Genomic DNA, 18,488 nt, shown 5'->3' on the forward strand with positions numbered 1-18,488 from the left:
TAGATGTGGAACACTGCGGTTGCCAAATTATACAAGATATTTGTGAGACGCTTTGCCATCCACTTGAGTGCTTTTTTGACTTTCCACTGAGAGAAAAAAAAAAAGCAAGGAAAAATCCTATGAGGTCTGAGAAACTCTTTCAACTCCTCGGTTGATTTTGTCTCTTTGCGGGGACCTGGGGTTATTCTCTACTCTGGTGGCCTGGCCCTGGTTAGAGGTGACACTGCCATTGTAAAATAAATACCTGATATAAATAGATGTCTTCATCAAGGTGTTCAGCACTGAGTGGAAACAGGTCCTTAAGCAGGATTGTCTGTTCCTTCATTTTCACTAATTTAAATGAAAAAGAAGTCAGCCACACATTGTCTTTTAATGGATGAATCCTACAGTTTTGGATGTGTTCCATGCTGCTCATTCTTGCACGGCCCATGTGAACCTCATCCAGTGACGCTTTGAAGAACGTGATGAATATCTGTCATACATGCTTCATTCCTCCTCTCTCTTGCTTTCCATTTACAGGCTTGTGTGGGTGAATCTTTCCCCTTTGGGGATTCAGGTGGGGGGCATTTAGAGGTGCCCAATAGTCTGTATTTCTGTGGGAGACAGCAAGATTAAAAAGGGCTCCTAACATTTGGAGCTAGAAGTGTTGAGCATTAGGATGGGTCTTAGATCTTGCTGGAGTTTCTCCCACAATTTCTGGGCAATGACCAGACCAGAGACTTTTGCCCAGAGCAGTTCTATCCACACTGTAAATTCTCTGCAGACCTGAGAAGGAGGGATCTCACTCCAAAACTTCAGAGACATCTAGACACCTTCTGAGCCCCAGGTGTCTGTTATCTCCATCCATGATAATTTTTTGATATACCATTATATGAACTTAGCATTACCTCTTTTGTATTTAATAGCTGAAATTGTATCTCTCTTCTGTTAACCTCTTGTCCAGATCTTTTCCAGTTTAAAATGGCTTACAACACTGGGGTCAATAACTCCTGTTGATGTTTCTTATAGAAAAAAGCAGATCTCTATCATTGGGTAGCTTATGTCTTCTCTGCAGATTAACTGCAGCCCTTATAGCCTTAAGAGGCACTGACACTGCACATCTGTGAATCTTCAAAGAACATCATCTCCTTAGATATCCTCTAAAAATCTCTTCTACCTGAAAGAATGTCGCAGAGAGCCATAATTTCACACACAATGGAACAGATCAGAAGTGACTGCAAAGACCTTCCAAATGATGTAACTTTGTAACAGGCTTGAGAGCACATGAGGTTTCTCTACCAACTTGACCAGCTGGTGACTGTGAGCCACCAGAAGAGGCAGGATCACCCCATCCCCTCACACCTCCGTTTTGTGAGCCAGTGCCTGCCACCAGATGAGTCAGGGAACACACTCATCTGAAAATGATTGGGTTTTTGGGGGGATTGTTTTTTCTCTAGATCAGTTTGCTGATGCAGTTGGCCAAACGACATGGTTGGTTGCTGTGCTGGGGAAGTGTGTCAGGGAAAAGAGGTGGGACATGCCTTTTTAATAACAGTGTAGTCATCAGATGGCTGGAAGAGCTTGTGAAACCATCTAGCGTGGTGTGCATCTCCCTGAGTCCTTTCCTCCCAGAAGCCTCAGTTCAACATTGCATTTAAATGACTGAATTTCAAGCTCATGAGTAGTTCCCAAGGCATTTCATATTTAATTTCAATTTAATTATATTCTTAAATTCAGTGATAAGCATTGATTTACTTGCATGTGCAGAGTTAGGCATGTGCTCATGTTCTTCTCAGGAGGAATATCAGAATTGCATGTATAGAAAGTAATTGATTTTTCATAATAGGTGATTCCAGTTACAAATTTATTTGCCTCATTAGTTGAGAACTGATTTATTTACTCTTTCTCTTTACTGACAGCAGCAAGTTTCCTTCCACTTGGGTGTAACTCCAGGACTCAGAACTTTCCATTTAACTCCCTCTGCAGATTTAGTCAAACACTCTGTTACCAGAGTTGATCTTACAAGAGGGTTTTTGTTGTTTAAAAATTTCCAAACACAGCAGGCTCAAATGTAGGCTTTTAAATCTGCATTTCAGCTCCTCCATGTACTTTGGGGGCTGTGAGCTTCCCTCATCATTTCCAATGAGAGATAAAAAAGAAAACCTCTGAATCTCTCCCTGTGAGTGTAGGGACCAGAAGGGCCATTTCACAGCATTCCTTCCTCCTTGTTGGGCAGTGGGGTCATGGCACAATGCAAAGAACATTCCCATACCCTTGTGGGGTCAGATGAGCACAAGTGAGATGGGGAACAGTGATAATAATAGAAAAAGAAAGGTGAAAATAGTTGGGATTTCAAAGACACTCCAGGAATACTAACTATTGAGTATTATGCAATTAAGTGAAACCTTCTGCTTGTCTACAATATATTAAAAAAAAAAATAGGTCTGTCTGAGTTGAAGTGTGATGCCATGCTGCTTACATTATATATGAATAGTAATTGGAAACAGGACATCTGCAGAAATTAACCATTAACTGTTGAGCACTAAAATCTTTAATTGAGTTTGTAAGCCCTTAATGGCACAGGTAACCTTAAACATAGCTCAGTACACACACTACCTGGTTAACACTGGTTAATAACTCTAACAGCTGATAATATTTCACACCCATGAGAGCACCAGATTAGCAAGAGACTTGGTGGAATGAGCTCAGCTCACCACTCTTTTGGACCACAGACATAACAGCTTAACCTTTCTGAACTTAACCTTTCTGCTGTAACTGGTATTTTTGGGTTCTCTTCCTTCCAGACCTGCATGTGATGAGAGCACCCCTGCACGTAAGGCTTGGTGAACTGCAGACAGCGCCGTGTCCTTGGAGCACTTCACGGCAAAACAACAGATGGAAGTGATGGATAAATCCACATCAGGTGGAAGGACTGGAAGAAGGGGCTATAACTTGAAGTCTCCTTGGCAGGGAGAGACACTGTAAATTACCCAAGAAGGGCAAAATCTACCCCAAAGTATCTGTGGGAGCTGAGGAGATCAAAGCTGTGAGGAACAGCCCACTACATGCTTGGCTGAAGATTCATGCGAGTATCTGAACACCACCATCCTCTACCATTAAACCACGTGTCCAGCAAACCCTGGAACTCTGCAGCCCAGGCAGCCCAGCTCAGAAAGGACAATTTTAAAAGTGTAGGTGGTTTAAAGTGATTACTGCAAGGAGCAGAGCTGACAAACAGGTGAAAGGACAGTTGTTAAAAAAGCACGTACTTCTTTGTCAGCAACGAAAAGTAAAACTTGACAAATGGATTCATGGGTCTAACTTAGCACTGTCAGCTTTAGGTTTCCTAATAGAGAGGCATGTAAACAAAAATACTTTACTACTGCCAACTTCTATCACATTTCTAGTCAAATTAATTCTGTTCCAGAAGAAGTATATATTTTATTTTAAAACAACAAAAAACCAAAACCTCTAGATGTAGATTGAACCAATTTTTGAAGAGATTCAGAAATCTCAGCTGCAGACTTGTGTTATTCATAGCACAAGTATGTGCCACATCTCCTCCAAGGCTGGAATTTATCTGGAGAAAACAAGGTAATGTTTGCACCTCGGGTTGTCCTGAGGGCATCCCTGCAGAACCCAGGCAGAACTGTCACACGCTGCCCTCACCCACTGTTGGTAAAACCAGGAGCAGTGATGAGAAACATCTGTGGCAGACCTGCCTCTGCAGCAAGGCATGCTGCACTGCCAGCATCCAGGAGGATGTGCTGCTGAGAGGCCAACCCGGACCTGTCCTGTCAGTGCAGGCTTTCTGTTGGCCGAGCAGGGGTGCAGGCAGCAGCACAGCCCGAGAGAGCAGGTCCTTGCCTTGTGACAAGCAACTGCTCTTTTATGGTCATGACCTGCAGTGTGTGACTGAAGCCAGGAAATGAAAATCACCTTCTTTCTCCATTTTCTCGTTTGCCTTAATAAAAAACCTTGCTTGTTCCTACGAACCATTATTTTTTAAGATTTTCATTAACAGTACTTAACATGACAATGACTTTGATGATAATAGCCCATTTTTCTGGCTGCTTTTGTGGTACACGAAAATTCACGATAAGCAGGCTCAGATTGAACCCTTTGAGTGAGCGGACATCTCTGAAACCACTTTTGCCTATGCACTTATGATAAAAATTTTCTAGCATTTTTTGTAACTACCAAAAAGTTTTGCTGACCAAGATAAATAAATCAAAAACCACAGCTCTGTGCAATGTGGGGTTTGCATTTAAAATAAATCTCTCTCCAATGCAGAGATTTAGTCCCTCTGAGGCCGCTGTTTTGTCACCTTTTACAGCCTTGTCTCCTAGGCACCCTCAGAGTTTACTGCAGCTGACATGGCTTCCTGTGGACTTTCGCCTACGCGCTGCCCTTAGGTACCTGCAGGAGTTGATCACTTTGCAGCCATTACTCTTTTCCTATTTTCCCATGTGTTTTTATGGCAACTTGTGGCGATTTTCTAGACTAGCTGGGGTATCTGGGGCTTCTTTGTGCCTTTGTTAGATGTTGTGTTTTTCTTTCTTTTTCCCCAATGGCAGTTATTTTATTACATCCCAGACTGCGTCTCCAGGCCTTGTGCTCTGGGATTCTTGTTTGGTTTTCTCATGGAGCAGCCTTTTTCCCTTACCATTTCCCTGATGCCTTGTATTGCATTTTTATTACAGCAGAGGCTGTGTCTACAGGTCCTTCAGGCTATTTGTTCTGAGACTTTTATTGGATTCTCAATAAATATGTTTGCCATTGGGGGTCCTTAGCTGGTTTCCTTACCTATTTTTATTGAAGCTGTGCTTCCAGACAAAATGTTAACCAGCTATTTCAACAGCAATCTGGTTTCTCTTCTGAGCCCTCGCACAGTTTCTTACATGTTTGCATTGGCTGAGCTACATCTCCTCTTTTTTTCTTTTTTTTTTTTTTTTCCTTTTTTAATGTTCCCTCATGTTTAGGACCTTTTGTTGATGCAGTCTGGGTGCTTTTCTGCAGCTGTCTCCATTTTACATGGCAGCACAACTATAACTTTGTGACAGGCAGCAGGTGGAATGAAAACTGTTCTCAGCAAAATCGAGAAATCCTCGGCTTTGGGTAAACAAAGACAAGCAGGTCACATTCCTGCAAAAAGCTGCTCTTTGCTGAATTTACCCGATGATTTTTGCTTGGGCAAGCCCTGCTCCACTGGAGTATGTCAGGGTGCATCATCTTCATTAAGAGGGATGGATTTGGTGTCTCACAGGCTGGTGGGTTTGTTGTCCTGGGGAAGGTCCTATGGGGAAACAGTGACATACCCTTGCAGACACATCACCAAGGTACTGATGCTGGAGGCTCCCAGCTGGCCCTGTCATGAGGATTTTGATCCAAATTTTGACAGAAATTCCCATCCAAGACTTGGATTAGTCCCATTTCCATGGTTATTTGTGGTATCAATATATGCAAGTTAGGGAGCAATGGCATTCTCTGGAGAAGCTCATGTAGAAAGAATGATGTGAGAGTTTAGCTACACAGGACAGGAACAGCACTCTTTCCTCCCCAAGGGCAACAATTGTACCCCTGTACTAGCCCTTTGGGGAATGAGGTTGTGGTACAACTACCCAGTGTTCACATCACAGAAAGCACTGCCAGGGCTGGTGGCTTACCCTGCACTCCATCAGCATGCTGAGGCTGGACAGCCAAATACTGATGGGTAATACTGGAGAGAAAAAAGTCTGTCACCAGCCTAAACTTTATTTTTAAAGTAGGTTTTGAGTATTTCACTGGTTTTCTGTTTTTAACTTGGGTGAAAATGCTTATGTGAACACCGTGTATGTGTGTTTTTTTGTCTCTAACTGCCCTTCTCATAGCAACTTTTGAACTCACGGACTGGTTTCAACCAGATTTCACCAAGAAGAAGAAATCACGAAGATAGGAAGCTCCTGCAATTTCTGTACTAAATAAGCAGCTGGGTAGAGGAGAGACACCAGAGAATCCACACAGGAAAGAGCCATTCTAAATACTTTAGCTGCAGGAAAAGTTTAGATCACAGTTAATGCTTTATTAGACATAAAAATCCACCCATCATTTAAGTTGTCTTTCCCAGATGAAGAACATATCCTGTGTGTAGTAAAAAGTGGTTCTGATGGAGTTTCTTCCACTGCTATGAGCATTTGTAAAGTCTTCTCTCACAAACACATGCTGCAGCTTTAACTTAATACAGTTTAAAAAACCCCAACAACACAATGTAAATTCACTCGAAACCAGGATCTGCTCCTTATGATAAAGGTAGACATAGATATTTGCCTAGAGCTAGTTATAAGGCTGTTCTATGGCATTTTTTAATCAGTAGTCTCAAAAATATCAATAGATTTTTTTTCCATTTAATGTGACACATATATTAATAACCTTATTTTTGAAGGGACTATTTGTATTTTGGGACCAGGGAGTTTGTCTCAGAACAGTGAGACACTGATGGAAGAGAAATGAAGTCAGGCCACATCAGATGAGTCCAATGCCTTACCTGGAAGACCATTTGTCCTTGAGCATGAAGCTGTTTTCCAGGCATAGAGGAAGGTGGAAGTGTCTAATGCTACACTATAATTTACCTCAGAAAGGGAAAACTAGAACACAGTGAGACTGATATCCTTGACATGCCTGGAGTATACAGGTGATCTGACTGAACCATTCTCAGGTCAGCAGTGAGACTGGAAGGATCCTGGGGGTCACATCCGCCCAGATGATGCTACTGGGATATTACCAATAGGAAAGAAGCTCGGTAAAAAAAAAATAGTAATTTATATGCCTGTTTTGCAAACAAGAAAAGAAATTTGAACTGATTAACAGAAATGTAAACAGAAGCTGTAAATGCTTAATTTTTATCCACTGTATGCAGATCAACCAGAACTCTGGATGAGCTGTTGGAGACTGCTTAGCCCAATAAAGTAATGGCTCTTCAACATTTTGCCAGAAACCCTGTTTCTGCAGAAGCCATGGGCTTGATTCCTTTAAGTGAGTCAGAAACCAGGTTTGTTTTGCCTGTGTCTGGGGGAGATGCAGTCTGCAGTGCAGCACAGGAGGAGGAGCATTTGGCATCCAGGTGCCATCCCAGGCATCACTTTTCCTAGAGCATGAACTGCCCATCTCCCTGGGGCAGCATCAGCTCAAGAGGGATGCTGGACTCAGGAAAAGCTCTTCCACCCCCAAAACTGGATTTTTTGTGAAGGACCCATCACACCAGCTTGTCATCCTGAGGCCCTTGCACTGCCAGGTAACCCTCTTCAGGGCAGCCCGTGGCTTCTCTTTGTCCCTCTGTAAGTGAGGACAGTGACACCATCCTTAAAGGGGATTTTCTCTCAAGCATTCATGATTATTTCTAGCAATGTAATGAGCTAGGGCATGGGTCACTCCAGGGACACTGCAAAAGAACTTTCTGGCCCCATCTGCAATGAGAAGCTAAGAGCATCCCTAATCATGCCAAGGCCAAAATATTTGCTGCTGAAGTGGACTGCTAGTCCACATTAAGCTTAGTTTGTCTAGCCTGTTGAGCAACAGCCTGGCCTTGTACTAAAACGTGCTCTGATGTTGCCTTCTTTCCACATGCCAAGAGGATGGGTGGGAGGTGAGGCTGGAGCTGGGAAGAGCCACAAACTTCAGCCTGGTGATGACACTGGACTTCTTAGGCCAACAAAAGCCTGAAACATCACGTGTGAGTCCATGCAAAACAGCAAGTTCAGCTTGCTTTGTGTCAGAATTTGGGGAAACCATGAAATGACAATGATAACATGCCTTTCTCTGGTAGCACGGAGCTCGTGGGCCAGCCATTAATGATCCTGGTGTGATCTTGAGACACAGTATTTCGAGGTGCTAGAGAGGCTACCGTAAATCTCAGTTCCTAGCAAGAAACATCTTTAAAAAAACCCACAACATTTTTCTGCATTTCTTGGACTCTTTTATTGCAAACACTTTTTTCTTTTCTTTTGTTGCAAACCTGCAATTGTCTGATAGAAAATGCACCACACATGGATGGCTGGTGTTCCATCCTCCATCGGACTGAAATGCCTGAATACTTTAGAGCAACAATAAACACCTGAGTAGCATTATGACTGAATAAAATTTGGGACACAATAACAATAGCAATTTTAATTTTTTCTTAAATGAAAGCAAGTAGCTGTACTCTTAAGGGCACAACTCCAATATATGAGTTATTTTGAGCAAACAAAAGGCTCACTCTCTTAGACAAAAATATTGGATATTTCTTTCACTCTTAACAAACTTTTATTGTTGTATCACTTAATGTATCATGAAGAAAAGCCCTCAAATACAGGTTTTGACATCAGAGGCCAACAATATTTACCTGAATTTGGGACTCTGAAATGCATTTACAGTACTACTTTTTGCAGCGCAATTTCCTATTGTGTGGTCATCTATGTGAGCAACTTGTTAGGATGGTCTGTGGCCTGTTTGCAGCTGATGCCAACCAGTGTAAGTGGACTAGATGGAGGGCTGGTCACGACTGTCCCCTGAAGGCATTGGGATGATGCTGCTTTCAGGTTGCTTCTAGCATTTGGAGTTTATTATTTATCAGGCATTATTTTTGTCTGACTTTAACCTAAAGTTATTCCCTACCAGAGACCAAGGTGTCATGCTGTACAAGTTGTATAGCAGCACAGCTGGCCAGGACAACTTGAGCTATGATCCATTTTTAAATTAGTTTCTAGCTTTTTGAAGTGTTTGTCCCAAATGTTCATTTTCTTTTTGCTGTTGATTTCTTGCAAAAGGACACTTCAGGTGCTGTGAATTAACATAGCTCGGGAGAGACTTAGTCTCAACAACTATTGTTTTGTGCCTTCATGGCTTCCATGAAATCAACAGCAAACCTCAAACATATTTTACTGAGAGAAGGACCAAGCCTAACACATCCCTCACTGGGGAACAGGAAGCAATTCTCAAAGAACTCTAATTTTTGCTTACTGAAGTAAGTTTGACATGAACTACTGAATAAGCAGAGTCCCATGACTAAAGGCATCCTGAAATGTGATAAGGGAGACAGAAGAGAACTTACTGCTTTTCAAAAGAGTACACTGGAACTACACAAGCAGAAAATGTATTACTTGATAATGGATACGCTTTTTGGCAGGAATATCTCACGAGTCTACAAGGTCATTTATGTTCTGTAATAGCTGCTTTATAATGAAGAGGGAGGAAAAAAAGAGTATGCTTCAAGAAGGCAACAGATCCCTCTTTACTGGCAGATTTCAGATTCTTTTATCCTCTTGTGAGTGCCTAAAATCCTCACATTTCTTTTATGTTAAGATTCTTCTCCTCATCCCTTCCACCTTTTCTCTTACAGGAAAATGCACATAGAACTTTTATCTGCTTTTGTCTGAGCTGAGCAACTTGATTTCATTTTTTTGTGCTACTGACAGCTGTGCGTGACACTCTGTAGTTTTGGAGTGCATGGAAAATGAGGACTCCATCCCACAGATTATCTGTGACACTCTCAAGAATTAAAGTAAACACTGTTTTGCTTTGCTATTTCAAACAAAAGAAGAAATAGCAGCTGGTTTTGGCTGGTTGAAACAGAAGAGGTTTTGCACGATGTGATGGAATTTAAACACAAATGTTTCAGGCTGTGATATAAAAGGGGCAGAGGAAATGGAGCCTGCCATCTTCCCTTGGGAAGCATGTACAGCCTCGTGAGTTCATGCACACACGTGTGCCCCAAAACATCTTTCCATAGCAACAGTGCAAATTAGAGATACAAACTAGGAACTTGATTGCATCCAAGGTCAGCACGTGGGCTCTCTGAGGAGGGTCCTACCAGCCAAGTCCTCCAAATAAAAAACATTAAAAAATAGATAACCTCTTTTTGTGCTGACCATAGTCCATTCCCGGCTGTTCTCGTTTGGCACCTTTTTACTGAGTGAATGCCCAGCACTATGGGAATACATCTCCCTGTGAGAGTTCTGGGCTCCCAGGCAGGTGGCCTCAGTCCACAGACCTCAGGGACTTCTCAGCTTGTGAAACTGCCCAGCTTTTCTTGCTGATTGCTTGTGCACTCAGGCTCCTCACGGGTAAGAAGCTAATACAAACAGGTTTAAAAACAGAAGTGATCCTTTTTCTGCCTGCTGCTGGCACTCGTAACTGCACTTGCCAGAGCAGAGAGTGAGCAGCACTGTACAGACACATGGGTGTGGTTTTTGTTAGATATGTTTTAGGTGCCAATAGAAATGTTCTGGCTTTCTTCTCTTCCAATATCAATAGATTTGCACAAATGCGAGAGCCTGCTTGTGCCCTGAGACAGCTAGTGTTCATTTTTATGGAACCCAAGTTTTTCCCCAAGAATAGGCAAAACCACCAAGGATAATGTGACATCCAAATAGTGATAGCTACCTTGGTTTACCAGTTTGATCCAACACAGCTCTCCAGGACATTGGCTTCCATCTTCAGAGGCTGGGACGAAAGTGGCACCAAAGAAAATGCTTATATTTCTTCTCCTGCTTAACACAAGTCTTCTCAGTCCTGTTTTCTGTCATAAGAAATTAGACCCTTTTTGCTGTCTTGGAGGAGTGGCCCAGCAATGCACATATTGTCCATTCCCACTTGCATGACCCATCTGCCACATCAGGTGAGTAGAGGACAGTGCTGCCAAATACACTAAGAAATATTGTGGCACTGTGTTTGTTCTTTCTAATTGCTCCATTTAGCTCTTCCCACAGCAAAACCAAGGTGGCTGACTAGTAGTTAAAATGTCATAAAAAAACTCAGACAGGGACTGGCTTTTGTCAAGGACAAATAAGAACCATTTGTCACTCTCTGAAAGGGCGTGGCATGCAGGAGTGGGAACAGCTGTTCTTAAAATTTGGCCCCATGAAGAAAATTGTGGCCAAGTTTGCCCATTCTAGGATGAAATCTTGCATTTTGGGTCTGCTCTAAAGCTAAAGGAGATACTCAGACTCAACAGCTGCCCTTCCAGCACAGCGGGCATGCAGGTTAACTACTTTTATACAGAAATTTAACCGTACTCTCCATCAGACCTTTCCCTCCAGCTTTCCTGAAGCTTTGCCAGGTGGCCTCTGGAGAGGACTGCACTGCTGACAGACAGCCATGCTACCCCCACCAGACTGTCCAAGGCAGCTGGAGACAGCCTAGGAGGCAGGGACACAGCCTGTTGTGTGCCCTGTGGCAAGGGGCATGGCCAGCAGCTGATTTCTGTTGGCCTCTGCCTTCAGTACAACACTGGAGACAGTTTTGGAAGGAAAATGGGTATAACTGCTGGTTATAAGGATCCCTTGGGTATGGATTAGTTCTGCCAAACATCTGATGGAGACCAGCCTAACAGGTTCCCTGCCAGCCTGCCTGCCAGCGGGGCCAGGGCCAGCTGCTGTGCAGCTTCTGGCTCCTCTGCAGGGGATTGGGCATTCCCCTATGCCAGGAGCACTTTTTCCCCCACTAGCTGCCGAAAGAGAGCTGGAGAGCCAAACACAGCAAGACAGCGACAACATGAAAGATCACTTTGGAATTTCTTACCATGAGCAATGTGATTCCTGATTGAAAGGGTTATTAAAAATTATCTCTAGACATGATTATTAGCAGCAGGCATTTGGCTTTTCTGCTGAGTGCTGAGGAAACAAGCTGAGGCTGGGACAGTAGATCTCTGGCATAGCTGTGCCCCTCCAGGCTGATGGCTACGTCCAGGCTAAGTCCTGACTGCCTGAGATGCTGCTTCCTCTGCCCTTGCAAAACCCAGTGCTGCTTCAGGGCATGGAGCTGGGGCACAAATTTGGTCAGACCCATAGGCAGGTCTGACCATGGAGTCCTGTTTTTCCCCTTTTGCAGATCAGCTCCCCAAAGTCTCACCACACCTTAGCTGCACGGAGCGGATGGAAGGTGGCACCAGCAATCCCTGGCAGTGCCATGCAACTCCCATGCCCAGTGGGGCACCTGGTTGTGCCTGAGACTGTGCCTTCACTCTGCCCCTGAGCACTGTCTCTCTTGGGTCTTTTGCAAGTCAGGTACCCACAGGTGGTCATGGAAAACATCGAGTCTCCCCCAGTTCTTCTCCACTTTTGTGGGCTAGATTGCTGAAGTGAGAAATCACTATTGCATTGTGAAATCAAGGAAAGCCAAGGGGAGTTCTAGCAGTGATTTCCTGGGGAGAGCAGGATTTGCCCCTGGTTCCCCCTGTGACCAGAGGACACCCATGACACAAACGGAGGCAGAATGGAAATCCCAGCCCCATCCAGTGCCTCCACAGAAGGTGTGTTGTGGCATCAGGCTGTTACCTCTGTGCCACCCTCCCGCTGGGCCAGACCTGTGCTCAGTGTTGTGTATAGCCCCATCCTTCCTGCCCCATCCCACTCCTCTCCCACTCCCACTTCTTCTCCCTGCCACGTTTTTCCTCTTACTCCTGGCACAGTATTTCCATCTGCAGCTCAGCCCGCTTTCCCCTTCCCTTTCTTAGAAAGCTGCCACTTCATTTGTCATTTACCCTTTTTGTTTTCCATACATAAATTACATTATTCTTTGCTTTTAACCTTGCTAATGCATCTTTCCTTTATTTTAATTTCCTTGGTTTGGCCTTGGACAGGTTGGGTCTTGAATGGTTTTTGGTTTTCTTTGAATTTGATTTTAGTTTTCTGGGACCAAATTGCCACTCTGTGTAAATTAAGTGATAATTACCAAAGCAGTCAGTCACGTTTCTCACCATCTTCGCATTTTTTGAAGAGTAGCAAGCATAGCTGAGACAGGGAGGAGCTTACAATGGTTTTACTTACTAATCTCTTACCTAATATCTGTATTCACCAAGACAAACCTGACACTACAAATGTTGCTGATCATGGGTGTCATGATATATATATACATATATATATATATATGTAGGCATGCAAAAAAAGGTCTGTTGCATAGATATAGTTGCACCAGTAAAAGCACATTTCTGTCTTAGTTCTCCAATGGAAAAATAAATTGTTAAAAATATACAGTTTTGATGGTGTTTACCAAGTCTTGCCACTGAATGTTTTGCCAGTATTGTATAAAAAAAAAATACACTCAGCATTGTGGGCATGCTGCAAAGTGGTTTATCTGCTATAGATGTGAAAGTGTGAGCAAAAAAGAAATACAATCGTCAATTACTTCATCCCCAGTGAGCTGTGATGGTAATGTTGAAAGTAATAATGTAGCAGTATTAGCAGTATTTGGCTCACTCAGCCCTCAGGCAAGCGCACTTGGCTTGCTTTGCACAACTGAGGAGCTGTGAATCCTTCTCCAGAGGCTGGAAGCCAGGCTGTTAATGCTCAGCTGTACCTGCTCTTCCCCAGCCCTTTTTCAGTTCATACCCCAGAGTGCCCACGTGGGTTAGGTGAGGTGAGTGTGTTCACAATCCCTTGAAGAGGAGGGAGAAGAAAGTGGTTGCATGTGTCTTCTTCACCGCTGCACTGGCTCAGAGAAAGGTATGTCAGGGTATCATGCATTAGGAGAAAAAAGCTGATACTGGCTCTTGCAAGTGCCAGGGGCTGCTGGTGGAGGGCTTGGTGCAGCTCCTTTTATAGATTTCGGACTGGTAGCAAGGTAAACTGCTCCTTTGGAGTCTTGCTTCTTCCCTTGCCTTCTCTCCAATCCTCTCTGCTCCAACACAGCCCCTTAATTACTGTGTGGAGGTGAACATTTTCCTTCTTCAGCTGTAGCTCCTGATCAGGTGTCTACAGAAAACAATTTTTAGACGTTTGCACCATTTCCATCTTCTGCATTGTATCACTTTATGAAGAAACACAGAACCTAGTGCAGAATGAAAACCCTCCAGTGGGTACCAACGTGACCCATAGAGTAAACACAAACCCTGCCAGCTGCCATGGAGTGAATTAATTCCTGCTGCAGCTTCAGTGACATCCTTGGAACTACTCAGGGTGGAAATCTAATGCTTACAGCCACATAACCAATTGGCTGTTTGTGAGGATGTGTTGCTAATCACAATTACTGAATGTTAACAGCATTACAGAAATATTGAGACTGCCTTATATATAAAAATATTTTTGAACAGCTAAAATCATAATTGAACATACTAATTTCAATTTAAAAGCAGAAGCCAAGGGTCTGTAAGTTTGCCATGAGGCCTCTTGTGGTCTAATGCAAATGAGGTGGGGGCTGTTGGCACTTGGAAAACAACAGATGAAGAAGAAACGTAACTGCTACTCCTGACCTGTCAGAGCTGCTCCTTTGTGCACCATGTCCAACTTCCCCTTACACTTCCAAGTTATCTACAGCAAATTTTCTTCCAAACTAAACAAAATCAGAGGCTTTTAGGAACTTAGAAATGTCTGCTTAATTTCAGTGTCGATAAACTCCTGCTCCAGCTCATTCTTAATGTATCAAAATTAAATGTTTTAAGCATATTTATCTAGTTGCTATGGCTTTGCCTGGTGTGTCAGACACTTTATCCATCAAATATGACAATTGAATAATATTTTTACTTTTAGATATGGATCACAGATCCTTCTCATCATACTATTCCCTTCCCCCCCCTTTCCCGAGTTTTGAACTCACTGGAAAATCTGTTCCATAATACGGTGGGTAAATGAATTACAGTCACAGATGGCCTCTGGAGATTTCATACATGCTGCAATTCATTTGTTCAGGAATGGGGGGGGTGGGGAAAGAGGGACCCTTGTCTTGTGAGGGTATTATCAGAGACAGCAGATCAGACACTGTAATGCTGCCTTGCACTCTGATTCGACCCATTTCCTAAGCTTTTATGACTCGGCATTTACTATTCCTGGATTTGAAATTTTTTTAAGAAGAACGTCAAAATCCTCAGTGAAAATGATGGAATGCAAGGAACTATGGCCATTAGAAGTTACAATTTATTTTTACAGTCCTGAGTGAAACTATTGTGTGCCATTGTAGGGAGATGCTCAAGAACAGCAATGTAAAACTCTGGCAGTAGTGTTTCAGCTGTAATTAGCAAAAAGAACTTAATACACAGATGACTGTTGAGAATTAGTCAAACCTTGCAGTGGGCCTTGAGATCTTTGGGAGGAAAATGCTAGAAAAATAAGAAACATAATGTAGAAAGTGGTATATGATTTTACTGCTTGGGTGTCTTGTTCAGCATAAGCTATAAAGCCTATTTGCAGGCAAGCATTAGAATCAAGACCCAAGACTCACTTTTGCCTCTGAATTCGGGCCAGTGATTATGGCAGAAAGGGATGGGATGGTTGATGCATCAGCCATCAGGGAAAAATTCATCCTGCAATAAATGCAGAGAATTCACCTCAAGAGTGGATCAGACAAACTCATTTCTGTTTGTGCAATGATATAAAAAGTATTACTAGGTGGTCAAATGTAGATGGTGATTTAACTATCTGCACTCACACACCATCACTCCATTGCAGGGTCAAGCTTCAACAGACTGAAAGAGGGAACATTCATATTGTCTTAATATTTACTCTGCTCTCATGAGACCTCAGCTGGAGTGCTGTGTCCAGCTCTGGGACCTCAGCATAAGAAGGACATGGACCTGCTGGAGTGAGTCCAGAGGAGGGACACAAAGTTGATCAAGAGAACTGAAGCATGTCTCCTATGAAGACAGGCTGAGAGTGTTGGGGTTGTCAGCCTGCAGAAGAGAAAGCTCTGAGGAGACCTTAGGGCACCTTCCAGTACTTAAAAGGGCCTTATAAAAAGGAGGGAGAGGGACTTTTTACATGGGTAGTTAGTGATAAGATGATGGGTAATGGTTTTAAATGGAATGAGAGTAGATTAGATATTAGGAAAAGATTCTTTACTGTGAGGGTGGTGAGGCATTGGAACAAGTTGCCCAGAGAAGTTGTGGACGTCCTGTTCCTGGAAGTGTTCAAAGACAGGTTGGATGGGGCTTTGAGCAACCTGGTCTAATGGAAGGTGCCCCTGCCCATGGCAGGGGGGTTGGAACTAGGTGATCTTTAAAAGTCCCTTCCAACCCAAACCATTCTATGATTCTATGAGTGTTTAGCCCTTTCTGAGTGACATTTCACACATTTTGCCTGCAATTAGGCTTCACAGCTAAAGTAGCCCATTGGGTGCCATAATGAAGGTATTTGTCCAAACACCAGATAAACCAGCCAACACTGCAATTAGAGTGGAACAGTATCACTCAAGACGCTCTGTGCCAGCGTGTGCTTTGGATTGGAAAGAAACTGCTCAAAACCTTTGTCTAGCATGTCCACAGGTCACCTGAGGGGAGACTGCATGTCCCAAGGAGGCTCCTGACCTCCTCCTCACCTCTGCCCTGTGTATGGAGGTCACTGTGTGGAGCTGGGTCACCTACATTCCTCTGGGGCAGGGGCAGCACCTGCTGCCAGAGATGCTGAGTGCCCATGGGAATGCTTTCATTCATCCACCTCAGTGGGAGTTTAGGGAACCAGGAGGTTAAAATGTCAGCTGAATCCTCCCAGAGCTGTTCTCCCCCTCCCTGTAAAGGAGAGGTAATTAAACAGACTTGTTGCCCTGTGGTTTAATGGATGGCTCTGGCTGCAGTGCTTGGGGACCCTCTGACAGGGCGCTGTGAAAGGGCAAAGGGGGACTAATAGCTGCTGTGTTTTCCAGCAGCCCCAGCCAGAGATAGCTCTCTATATAGCTGACAAGAAGTCAATGTCTGCTCCCTGTTTCTGTTTGCACTTCATCGAGTTATCTCCTCGCAAGCAAAGAAATCCCAGCTGATTGAACAGCACATTCATCATCTGGATTTCCCCTGTATCTTTTCCTGTATCAATGGTGCCATAAAAAGCCCACCAGAAAAGTCAATGGAAATCTGCTCTATCTTCCATTAAAAGCTTTTGCAGAGATCTGAAGTAAAGAAAAAAAACAACAAACCAAACCCAAAACTTCTTTTTTTCCTCCTTTAAACGTCGATCAAGGAACATTAAACAAAAAGATTAGTTTTGCTCTTACTTGTTTGTAAAACAAAAAGCATGAAATATTTAGCAGTACTGTAATGAAAAACAGATGGGAATAATGCCGGCTTTCAAGGCCTCTGGTAACCACCTCCTTTTCATGCCGCGGCAGCAGCAGGATGAGGCAGGCAGCCCATTAGGACAATTTATGAACTGGACTTCCACAGAGGGAGTTCTAGCAAGAGGTCCACAGCTCATACAGAGCAACTCTGATAACATCTGTTAGGGTTATTCATTGAAGAGGATTATATTACAATCCCTCTTAATACTACGAGTGCTACAGTAAAACCGGATGAGCCTTCAGTTTCATTTGCTTCAGCAATATGTGTTTATCAGAGCATTTTTCTGAATTTGGAAACCTAGGTTGCATTCATGGCATGTCACAGAATGAAATTTAGAAAGCTTGAAATATTAACCTAGAAAAAACCTCAGCCCCTGCTTTTAATTCCTCATGGCTGTAACGCTCAGCTTCTTTGTGCAGCATCAACAGAGCATCAGCCTTTTTCCACAGAAAGCCACTCCCCATTAACTCTCCAGGGCTGAGATTGATTTTATTTAAATAGTTCTCACTCGCTAACCTTGCTCCATCCTTTATTTAAGACTTTGCTAATGATGTATTTTTTCCCTTTAATTTACCTAAGCATATAATGAACACTCATATCCGAAATGACCTCATTATATGGCAAGGACTTTCGTGTGGATACGATTTAGTGCACAGGCATAAGGCAGAGGAGAATTCTCTAAATGGAGAAGTTTTAAACATCCTAAAAAATCCCTGTTGACTACAAGCCAGATTCTTACTGCTGTAAATTGACTTAGTTCCAACAGCTTCAATGAAGCTGCACTGATTTACTCCACTTGAGGGTCTTACTCTATTATTCTTATTTATTGAACTTGCCACCTTTTGCTGCTACAACCTAAACTTCCATCCTCTAGCAGCAGGGTTGCTATCTAAAACAGGTGTTCCTCCAATAATATATGACTTAAGAGATTTATAACTGCCTGGAGTATTTCATTGTCCTCTAAAAGTGTTTATAATAATTCTTGTTGACTGTCCCAACGCCCACCAATCAGCTGTAGAGTTGTTTGCCTGCTAATCCTGGTCAACAAAATATTCATTCCCCATACAAACATGAGCTGTTTTATCTGTTTGTAGGCACTTTCCCTCCCCACTGGATGAAGGTCTTTCCTGTCTCTGTGCAGTGTTCAGGACAAAATGAAGCCCAAATTTTTTTTCTGGTTCCAGAAGAACCCTGATGTACACAAAGCAGCCTCCTTTCTGGCTCCACAAAAAATAAACTGGAAGATGAAAAAATGCATTTCAAAGGAAAAATAAAAACCTGTAAGAACAGAAATTTCCTCTGTGCATCAATCGTAGCCCTAATGGGAACGCCACTCTCCCACTATGACAGTCTGCTTTTCCTACAGCCCTGGGCTTGTTTTACCCCATTCTCTTCTGGGAGGGATTTGGGCTGTTGTTCTGACCTTGACACAGCTATGATCAGCTGAAGTGTCTGCATTTGTACTTTTGGGGGCTTAGCAGGACACAGCTCATAGGAAAGCACAAGATCACATGGTCCA

General features: G+C 43.2%; 1 long non-coding RNA gene across 2 annotated transcripts in view; it reads left to right on the top strand.

The window, feature by feature from the left end:
• The window catches only part of LOC116788337, a 30,310-nt gene extending 12,136 nt beyond the window's left edge, over positions 1-18,174 (top strand). For both annotated transcript variants that reach the window (XR_004357602.1, XR_004357601.1), the window contains 2 exons: positions 2,784-2,902; positions 18,064-18,174. This is a non-coding gene — a long non-coding RNA (uncharacterized LOC116788337). The remainder of the gene's footprint in view (positions 1-2,783; positions 2,903-18,063) is intronic.
• Positions 18,175-18,488: the final 314 nt, after the last annotated feature.

The sequence above is a fragment of the Chiroxiphia lanceolata genome, chromosome 6 (assembly GCF_009829145.1).
Source record: "Chiroxiphia lanceolata isolate bChiLan1 chromosome 6, bChiLan1.pri, whole genome shotgun sequence".
In the NCBI taxonomy this organism is placed as follows: domain Eukaryota; kingdom Metazoa; phylum Chordata; class Aves; order Passeriformes; family Pipridae; genus Chiroxiphia; species Chiroxiphia lanceolata.